Here is an 11806-nt window from a genome sequence, read left to right as displayed (position 1 = left end):
TTCTGCATAGGTCAATCCTCATTTGAAATAATGTGCCAAATTCTGGGCATCACAAAAATCAAGAAGGATATTGACAAGCTAGAACGTGTCCAGAGAAGGGCGACCAAAATTATCAAAAGTCTGGAAGCCAAGCCATATGAGGAACGACTTAGGGATCTAGGTATGTTCAGCTTGAAGAAAAGAAGGTAAAGGGGAACATAACTATGTTTACATATTTGAAAAGATGTCATATGGGGAGGGGTGGGGAGTTGTTTTCTGCTGCTCTAGAAACTAGAATACACTGAGGATTCAAGCTGCAAGAAATGAGATTCTATCTCAACATTAGGAAGAACTTTCTATTGGCTAGAGCTGTTTGGCAGCAGAATACACTGCCTCAGAGTGCGGTGGAGTCTTCTCTGCAGCTTTTTAAATAGAGATTAGTGGTCATCTTTCGGGAGTGCTTTGTTTGTTGCTGCATTGCAGGGGATTTGACTGAATGGCCTTTGTAGTCTCTTCCAATTCTATAAGCCTATGATTTTATCTTAAGGGGTGCAAAAGCACAGAGGTTACCCACTGCTACAGTAATACATGGCTCAGACTGTCTACAGCAGGGCTATGGATTCCCACTATTTCAGTCACAGCCTAAAAAAACAGTTGGTGACTCAAGGCACATATTTTGTCTCACTGAGGTAAACAGACAGCCAACAAATGCCGTGATGAGCTTTTAAAAGACGGCGCATTAAGGGAGCAAAAGAAAAATCTTCCTTCTATTTGCAACCAAAATATACAGAAATCAAATTGTCTGGACCAAAGACCTTAGTGCTGTGGGAATTTCTAAACAAACCAAGGCAACTAATTGACAGGTCCCAAACTGTAAAGAATGTAGTACCAAACAACTAGGAAAATAATGACCTAGTGGAGGAAAACAGATAAGTACTTTGAAAGTTGTTATTGGAAAACTTACTGCTTTAACTTATGGATGTTTACTGAGAAGTAAATCTCACTACATTCAGTAGAATTTACTCTCAGGTAAGTTTGCCAAAGATTGCAACGTATGTTTTTAAATGGGATGCAAAACAGAAAATCACCCAAGGCATAACTTTGGACTTCAATAAAACAACACCTCGGCTGCAGTCAACACCAATTTTTTGGATATATAGCAACATAACTGGGAGCAGAATATGATTTCATTTGTTTATTCATAAGGTGCAGGTGTAAACAGATGAAGAGAAACTGTCAGTGAATTTCCACAAAGTTATTTTAAATTGTAAATGCTAATGGAATGTTTGCAAATAAAAAACCTTACATATATCTGTATTTAGCTTGTAGAAAAACAAAGGTGAGATGCTAAAACATTGGTCCTGCACATCAAAGTGTTTTAATGTTAAGGCAGAATTCAAGAATACATAACTAGCAAAGGTAAAAAATATTTAGCACTGTCGATTCACCAGGAAATATTAATGCATCACAATGGAAATTGATCCTTGATAAGACCAAAATTCATATATTGCAAGAGATATGTGTGTTTGTGGATATGGTGACCCCATGAATTTTCTAAGGTTTTTTTAAGCAAGGGATATTCAGAGGTGACTTTACCAGTTCTTTCCTGTGAAATATAGCCTACCAGCACCTGGTATTCATGGTGGTCTCCCATACAAATACTAACTAAAATAGACTCTGCTTTGCTTCCAAGATCAGACAGGATCTGGCACCATTAGGACATTTGGGGCACACATACATTCTGTTTCACTGCATTTGGTTGGTCCAGTTATTATCTGGTGTAATTTACCACTCTCGGTCCCATGTTGAATAAGCAGATTATAAAATAAATATAAATTATATTCATACAACTGGTGAGAGTAAAATCGGTTCTTTAATGAAAAGGCAGAACATGTGTGGCTTTGATCCTGTAAAAAAGGGTGTTGGGGTTCTATATAAGCATATTGGCATTGTACTTGGTCACGTACAGTTGCATACCATGGCTAAGCGAGGAATCATCCTCTCTGAAGGATATTCTTAGGGAGGAAAACCCTTTTGATGTGAATGCTGGGTGGGAAGAAATGTCTTTCCGCATCAGTGGTACAAACAAATCCACACTGGCTTTCAATCTGAATGTCAAAGGAGCTATCCAAGATGCTGAATCCTAGCACCCAAACAGATTCAGCACCTTGGATAACTCATAAGATCCAGAGTGGATTCATCACTCCCCTTGCATCTTTCTTCTACTCCAGTGGGATGACTAGAAGTTCAAGAGTAGGCATATCTGAACATTAGGAAAAAGACTGAGATCTTAGCAGTGACAAGGCAATCGAGAATGGTAGGGTCAAGTGGCATTTTCTTCTGTTGGTCTGTAATTTTATTGAGAGAAAGATGATAAGCAATTAAAACTGCAGTAAGAAACCAGCTGAGTGACCTTGGATGTCATATTCTCTCAGCCTTAGAGGAAAGTAATGACAAGCTCTCTCTAAAAAACTTTGCCAAGAAAGTACTTGAAGGCACATAATAATGACAAGTTTAACCTATGCAGCATTCCTCACAACTGATAATAGTGGCTATAGCTGATGGGGCTTGAAGTTCCAACAATATCTGGATAGCCACATGATTCTATTCCTGATACATCATCTCTGCTGTATATTTTTTCAGGCTCTTTCAGAATTTTCCCAACCCTTGCTACCAGATTCTTTAGAACAGCAGGGACCAGATTCAGTCCCTAAAACCTGCAAATAGAGCATATGGTTAAAGGCCCTTCTGCCTTTAAAGAGGCTAAACAGATGAGTTGTTTTTTTAAAACCATAACCAGGGATCAAGAGTGGTATGTCAAATTGAGAAAGTTTGAAAACTGTCCAATTGTTAGCTTTGATGGAAAGAAAGAAATGAAATTCAAGCAATTAACCACATTTCTGGAGCATTTTGTACTATGCATCATTTGTCTAGTGGGATCTACAAAGTCATTACAAGATAGAAATTAGCTCCAGTGATGGTCACTAAGATGCTGTCAATGTTGCACAGTTTAATTTTAAAATCTCAAATGGATTTCCCTGCTTGTCTCTTTGCCTATTAACCTCATTGTCATCACAACAAAGCCATCAGTCTCAATATATCCCAATTCATTTCTTTACAACCAGCCTTTAGTATTTTGTGCATCTAGACTTTGAAATTACTTGCTTTTTGGACTAAATAATGGTGAAGTGCCAAATTCGGCAGACAGTAATTTTTACAATCATCTAAGCCTCCTTTCATACCTTGGGCTTTTCCTGCCTTGCATTTTGTATCTCACAAAGCTATATATTATGTTATCCTAACAATGTTCTAGAAACATTTTAATGATAAGAAACAGACAGAGCTCTGGGCCTCTTAAAGTGTTTTCATTCCTTAGAAATATAGTAACAAAATACAATAGATCAGTATTTGGAATGTTCCTTTTGAAAAGCAATTAGTTGCCATTATAATTCCAAGCTCTGAGCAAGTAATTAGTTGCATTTATGCTGGCAGGTATTTTGCAAATAACGTGTCACACTTAAAACTAATTCAAATTAACTGAATTGGGCTATTTAAATGAAACTGACTGTATTAACCTCTGGCCTGTGCTACAAGATAGAGCTACTTTCATTCATTTGTGGTCATCTCAACACAGTAGACTGCAAGATACGGCAATAGCACAAGTGCAACACAAATCATCAGCTGAACGATATCATTTACTCCTTCAATGAAGTATGTCCTATAACTATGGAACTAGATAAAAATTAAGTTACATCAGAAAAGGAGTGAAGATATCTCTTTCTGAGTAATATCTCATTTTTTTTTTTCGTGTCAGGAGCAACTTGAGTTGCTTCTGGAGTGAGAGAATTGGCCGTCTACAAGGACGTTGCCGAGGGGACGCCTGGATGTTTTGATGTTTTTAATATCTCATAATGTAATGTAGTTATACCTTTGCTATTGGGAAAGAAATTAGTTAGAAGTAACTAAATACTTCCAAGCTCTTCAGTAACACAACAAGCATTGGACTATAATTCTGGAAACCAGAGTTCAAATCCCTACTGGACCATGGAAACCCGTTGGACAAGCCACACTCTTTCAGCCTCAGAGGAATCATATTATTGTAAATCTTCTGAATATATCTTGCCAGGTGTGTAGGGAGATAAACTAATTTGAGACTATTTGAGGATTGTGTGGAAAGGAGTCTCTTGGTGTGAACTTGAGGGAAGGACATTTGAATATTGTTTTATTGTACTGACAATACAAAAGGGATGAGTTACAATCCTGTCATTGTACCTCATTCCTTCGCAAATAATTTCAAATGATCATCTCTTGAGTATGAGATAAAAGGAGTGAAATGTAGATATAGAGAGCAAAAAGAATTTGCAATAATTCAGTGAAGTGAAACTCATTTAGGGCCTCTGAGCTTGGTGGCATTTCCCCCTTCCGAAAAACGGGCACCTGGCAATTCTGTAAAATTAGTAATCACCAAGGACATACTGTTCTGAAGACACCCTAATTGCATTTAGAGCCCTTCTTATAGCAAGAGTGAGGAGTGAATGTGCTGGGAAATATTAAGAAATAGTTTTGTGCTTTACACAAATCAGTGGGATCTAAGTTAGCTGTGACTAACTTCTTTGAGGACTGATTGCTTATGGAAAAGAGTCTTTAATAAGGTGTCACATGTCGATGTGATGTAATGGTCTACTGCTCCAAGAGACCAGGGTTCAAATCCTGACTCAGTCATGGAAAACCCCTAGGTAATCCTGGGCAGTTTTCACACTCTTTACTGAAGGCAATTGCAGACCTCCTCTGAACAAATCTGGCCAAGACTGACTGGGTCTCTGTAATCAGAGTTAATTTGGAGACACATAACACAATAACAAATCACCTATATTTGGTATCACTCTCTCTTTTAATGGGAATGCTTTTAATTGCTTTTAATTCTATCAATAGTTTAATTATACATTAAATTTTTATGATGTGTACTCCGTGCTCTATCAGTTTTAATGTTGGTAAGCTGTCTTGAGACTCAGGAAGGGGGGAAAGGTGAGACATAAACTCTAATAGACTAAAATAAAATATAATAGATCTGCAATTCAGCTTCATCCCGTATCAGGTTGTTATGTGATTTCAGCTTCTGCAAGAACAGCAGGTTAGAAGCCTGCCATGTCAAGCTTCCAAAAAGTCAGATGGGATGCCAATGGGATGAAGGCAAAATCAGAGGCTTTATTCTCAATGGCCAAAGAGGATGTCAGCAGACACAACTCTTCAAAGAACTGACATACTGCAAATGCAAACATACAGATTTATTTATTTATTTGACAGCTATTAAAGCCTACTGCACTGGCCAGTGCCGGCTATGATCCACTTCCTGGTAGGTCCAAGGTTCCATCCAACGTCATCACTGATTGGTCCTAGCCGTGGTGAGAAACTTTAATAAACTATCAGTTGATTATTTTTAAGTTTTCCGCCCATTGATTAATCCACCCATGAGAGGGACACGAGCTGAAAGGAATGCAGTGGAGCAGAAGATAATGGGCTGAAATAGGTTTTCAACTCCAGTTAATACAATGGTTTTAGTCAGGTAAACAAAAGGTGCCCAGGGTGTTGGCAATTGTAGTGGGAACCCCAAGACAGGGTCTGATTTGGTGACAGAGGTGAAGAAACGTTCCCAGAGATCAACCAGATTATAAGAGAAGGGGGAAAACAGGAAAAGACCCAGAAACTCTTGTGTAAGATTATTTTATGTTCAGTATGTCTTCCCAGGATATTGTTAACTAAGGGATTGCCAACCCCTGAGGTCTCAGGTCTGTTTCCAGCATTCCAGGGGATATGATGAAAATAGCTTTGAAAACTAAGGGTGAGGTCCATGCACCCTAATTCATCCCTACGGGGTCATGGACTATGGGGTTCATCATTTTGGGGTCCAACTTTTGACTAGGTTAGATATAGCTCCCCTTTAAAACTGGGATGCCTGACATACTACTATCCTGTCTTTCTTTCAGCAAAAAAATAGGCATATATTCTATTTGTTAGGATGTATCTATCTTGTACAATACAGTTTGACACCACTTTAGGCTTAATGCAAGGGAATTATGAGCATTGTAGTTTTACAAGGTCTTTAGTCAAATAGTGCTGGTGCCTCTCCAAACTACAACTCCCAGGAGCCCTGACAATCAAAGTCATCTCAAACTGTATTCTACAGTGTAGATGCACCCTTTTGTCCCAAATAGAGGAGATCAATTGAATCAGTCAGATTTGTCTGTGTTGATTTATCATTCAGTGATCGCTTCCATGTGTCTACTAGGGCTGGTATTAACTCACAAGAGTGTAGATTTCTAAGGTAGCACAAAGCAGGAATAGAGAAAATCCATATACTGTACCGAGACACTGAAAACCAGGAATGTACAAAGTAAGTTTAGCCAACAAATCCTCCATTCAGGACTATATAGACACCCAAACTCTAAACTGCACTTTAAAGTGTAGCAAAAGTGAACACATGCATGAACTAAGTCAGTGGGAAATCAACCGTGTTTCTCTGGGCAAGCTTTCCCAAACTATGCTACGGTGAGATAGTACAAGGGGTCATTTCACACAAACGTTAATGTTATGTTGGCATTAGGGCTGGCTGGTCCAATGCCTACGGTCAATGTCTGCCAAATGAAGGGAGCAAGGCAGCAGAAAAGAAAGCACCCCAGTTCACTAAGAAACCCAAGAAGGTATCTGACCTTCGGAAACATCAGCCAGGCGAACAAAACGCCCTTTGTGTAGAAGAGGTGCTGGAGCAAGGTTTGCTGTGTTCTCTATCAAAGTAGAAGCAGGTGCTTCATTTTGTGTAAGCCTGTCGTGTTTGAAGACCTGAAATGCCTCCACTCAAGACTTGGAAAGGGAGAAAAAACCTTTCACATGAGTGATAAACAGTCATTTGACCTACTAATGCTGGCAGCTACAGACTGTGTTCCTGGCACCGAACCCATTGACTTTGTGACACAGGGCCATGGTAAGGAGCAAAATGGCTACAGCTTTGACCATTAATTAAGGCTCTGGGGCCAGAAGTCAAGGGGGTGAAGTCAGCTGAGAACAACCAGAGCTTTTCGTCCTAAAACCTTAATTCTAATAATGCCTTCCAGTATGCCTGGGATAGAAAGTTTGTGCTCCTGGCTTTTCTCTGCATCAGCACAGACTCTCTTCCATACACAAAGCTCTAAATCAGGCATGGGCAAACTTCGGCCCTCCCGGTGTTTTGGACTTCAACTTGCACAATTCCTAACAGCCTGCACTTGGAGGCTATTAGGAATTGTGCCATGCCTACTCTAAATCAATTGTACAGCCCTCCAATTCTTGTTGGACTCTGTCTTGCCATTTTCCGTTGACAGTGCTAACTAAGGATGCTGGGAGCTGCAGTTCAACAACATCCAAAGGGCCACACAGGCTCTCTCATCTGCTCTAAAATGATATCTTGCAGATTTTAGCATTCATGAAATGATAGGTTGGTGGCATCCATGGAAGTGTCATTATATGTCATTGGTGCAGCAAATGCTCTTCTTGCTTTACTCTAAACTTTAAAAGTGCTATCCAAAATGCAGGTTTTTAAAAGTCTATACTAAAGTTCTGAGTGAACTAGGTTTCTCACTAACTGCTGCCACAGCAAGTTGAAGAGACAAGTCATGTTGTATATTTACAATAATAAGCTTGGGTAAAATCAGCACTCTGGTTATATGATTACTCTCACATCATCACGTTTCTGGTTAAAGCTTAAATTGCATTTGATTTTTTAATTGTAGCTGATGCCAAACACTGCATTTTCTCATAAACATTTCCCTATTATAAAATCTTTTCTATATTATCTAAGCTAGTTATCCCACATTCTCTTTCTTAGCGGAATTTACATTAATGTTCAAGGGTATGGCTATACAGGGCTTGATGCACCCTGTGAGCTGATAGAGATGACAGAAATTGTAACCTAGCAGGTCTAGAAGGCGCCACTCTAGAGAAAGTATGGTGTTTATTTATTTTGTCCTACCACAATTCTGATTTGGTTTTGTGAGATTCAGTGTTTCAGATTGTTGCGTAAATAAATTCTGGGTGATCTTGTTTGCAAAATAACTTTTCCAAACTTTATTCTAAATCTTGCACCATGTAGAGCAGATCACAAGAGCCCAGCATTGATTCCATAGTCAATTAAGACCTTTATTGATAAGACCACAACTCTAATACCAACCTATCTGCTAAAAAAATTGTTTATTTATTGATTTTCACTTTCACAGTAGTCCTGTGCCCCTAACTCCAGCAAATGTGGAGATGTGACGATATCTATGCCTTTATCTATATCTATAAATATCTTTTGAGCAGAAAACCTCATTGTACATATCTTTTGGATTGGTCCCAAACTGAAGGTACGTTGAGATTATTCATGCTCAGTACTCCAAAACTCTGTCTTGCTCTGTGAGTGTCCTTTATAAATCCTATTAAAGAAATTAGTTTTCTCTTTTTTTCCACCTCCTTCTCCCCTTCTCTCCCCCTTCTCCAGCTGTCATTGCAAGTGTGGGTTTGTCAATGCTGTCAGTCACAGGCGAAGATCATTTGGCACTCCGCGTTGTGCAATTTGCATAAAATCAAAAAATAGCGGCCCATTGCAGCCTCCCCAATTGTGTCAGTCTGCCGAAGCCCCTGAACAGAACAAAAAAGACAGTGCTCTAGTCACTTTTCCCCACAGAACACAATGTGGGTATAATATTTGGCAGCCCAGTGGCATGGTAGTGTGGTACTGGGATTTCTGTTTCATGCTTCCTTTATGTGCGCACTGACACAGGTTTTTATGTGCACATTCGTACATACAGAAGCCATAAACTCCAAGAGGAGTTGACATTGTTGCTATTCAGTCCTCAATAACTCATTGAACTCCGTGGCAGTTAAAATCCATCAAGTGGCTTTTAACTCTCTGGAGCTGACTTGCTGACAGAAATACCAGAAAATTTCAAATATCAAGAAAAGTCAGGGATGATGGTAAAATAAAAACCTGTACATTCCCTCTTGAAATATTAGATTTTGCTATATAATTGAATGTAAAAAACTTTTAACTCGAAAAGCAGTTTAAAAAATACAGTATTTTAACCATTTTAACAGTTTTAATTGTTTGATGTGATTTTAACTATTGTAGGTTGAATTAGTTTGTAATATTCATATGCTGTAGGTTTTCGATTGCATTGTTCTTAATGTTATGAATTGCTTTGGGTTTCAATTAATACTATGACTACTACTACCCCCCCCCCCCCCAATACAAATTAAAATTTTGCTTGCCCAATCAATGAATAGCTCTACATATGTAGAGTTATTCATTAATTGGGCAAGTAAAATTTTATACTGTTCTGGTTTGAGTATTGTACTAGGATTTTGGAAATCTACTTGACCATGAAAGTCCTCTTGGTCACCTTGGGCAGATCACACTCTCTCAGCCTCAAAGGAAGGCAAAGGCAAACCTCCTGTGAACAAACCAAGTCCAGAAAACTCTGAAAATGGCTTGAAGGCACACAACAACAACAACCTTGATGTTGAGTCTCAGTCACGGTTTTTGGAAGGATAACCATAGCTGTTTGTGTTGGGACTGGTTGCACCATTCAATGCCGGTCTTTGATAAACGAAAGCAAGATATTAAAACTGTGTCCTCCTAACCTGCAGCCTATGAAGACACATAACTGACATATCTATAAAAACGCAGCCTATTATTATCTGTTCCTGTTTATTTATTGACAGGTTTCCAATTTATCCCTGCAAGAAAGATAAAACCTATGGGCTTTTCAGGGAAACCAAACTAATGGGCTTGGTCCTCTGATCTGTGTGTGGGATGCAAAACTGTGATACTCCCCATTAGTCAGTAGATGTCACATATCACCAGTTTTCTGTGTCCTTGCTGGAATGGAAAATACCCCTCAGCTAGCACATTGATCCCTGAAAGATTTCTTCTTCTTCTTTTATATGGATGCAAATATGGTAATTGGTTATTAAAAAATAAAAAGAACGGGGTGTAAACGTCTCCTTTATCAATAAAGGATTGAAGTTTAATTTTAATGCATTTTCAAGAATTTGCTAATAATGTTTCAGCTGTTTCTAAGCTTCCCTGTCTTTTTGCCTTTTCCCCTGCTTTGCCAAGGTGGCCTCTGTTTTAGGGAACCGGGTTTATAATATCATCCACCATTGCATTTATCCCCACTCACCTCTCTATCTGCATGTCATCAAAGAGAAAGCAGCACATAAACTCCCAACACAGGAGGAGACCTCAAAAACCTTTATATAATAAAATGATTTTAATTGACTGGCCAAGGTATGGTTTCATCAGTCTGGAAACACTGAGTAAGAGAAGAAGGCAAAAATGAAATGATTCACAACAATTTAATTTCTCTCCTATGTAAATAAATATCTATTTCCTGGGCATTTTGCTATGAAGCTCCACATGTCATTTTCAGGATACATCTGTACACTGTAAACTGATCCCATTTGACATCACTTTCATTACCATGGCTCAATACTGTAGAATCATAGATTATAGTTTAGTATAACAAGACCTTTTTAAGACAACAATGACCATGATTCCATAATATTGAGCCACAGGAAGCAGCGGGTAAAAAATAAAATTATTATTACAATATTATTATTGAGCTACAGCAGTAGCCCCCAGTGGCGCAGTGGATTAAACCACTGAGCTGCTGAACTTGCTGACTGAAAAGTTGGCAGTTCGAATCCAGGGAGCGAGGTGAGCTCCTGCTGTTAGCCCCAGCTTCTGCCAACCTGGCAGTTCACATGCAAATGTGAGTAGATCAATAGGTACTGCTCTGGCGGGAAAGTAATGGTGATCCATGCAGTCATGCTGGCCACATGACCTTGGAGGTGTCTATGGACAACGCTGGTTCTTTGTCTTAGAAATGGAGATGATTACCAACCCCCAGAGTCGGGCACGACTAGACGTAATGTCAAGGGGAAAACCTTTATTTTACTTACAGCAGTTAAAGTATTGTCAAACTGCATCAGTTCTGCAGTATAGCTGCATCCTGATTTAGGGTTGACAACAGGACTCCTGTACCTTTAATATTGAGTAGAAGAGAGAATTTCAGCAGGTCTCACTTGTTGCCACAAACCAGGTAAACCGTGCTAAAATTCCCTCTTCTACTCAACCATTAAATGCTCCAAACCTTTCTCCCATTTTCACTCTTGCAACCACACATCATTGTTTGAAGAAACGGCTTCCCCTTTTAATTTTTAAGTGCACTCTTGGCAGCTCCCTGCTGTTTCCTGTGTCTGGCAAAGCTGGTCATCTGAGTCATTCCCTGTGAGAAGAATCTGGCATTTTGCACTTTGTCACTCAAACCACATTGGTTTGTGGCATGCAACATTTCAATGTGAATGATGGGCACAGAACTGCAAGGCAGGCATGCACATATGAACCCAAATCCTACTATAAGCTGGAAAAAAGGCCCATAATCATCTGGAGTGTTTATATCATCAGCCATTAAAAGGCATTTGTATCATCAGTCATTAGAAGGCATTGCTCTAAGAATCAGATTATGGGGAAGCTCATTATATCTCCTTGCCTAAGCTACCTCACAGGGCTGTTGGAAAGGTAAATTGAAGCAGGCAGGAAGATACGTACAGCATCATGAACTACTGGAGAGGAAATGGATTAACTCACTTCTTAGCTTTTCTGAGAGCCTGGTTACATCATACTCCCCAACCTTTCAAAGTTGAAAACAGGGAAATGTGAAGCCCAGCTACAATTTTAATGAGGAAGAACATACAAGCGGATGCTTTAGCCATTTGCTTTCACCAGAAAAATGCAAGACTCTTACTTCCAATC

This window comes from Anolis carolinensis, chromosome 4 (genome assembly GCF_035594765.1).
Source record: "Anolis carolinensis isolate JA03-04 chromosome 4, rAnoCar3.1.pri, whole genome shotgun sequence".
Lineage (NCBI taxonomy): Eukaryota > Metazoa > Chordata > Lepidosauria > Squamata > Dactyloidae > Anolis > Anolis carolinensis.
The sequence above is the reverse complement of the archived record's forward strand: the minus strand, read 5'-3'. Positions refer to the sequence as shown.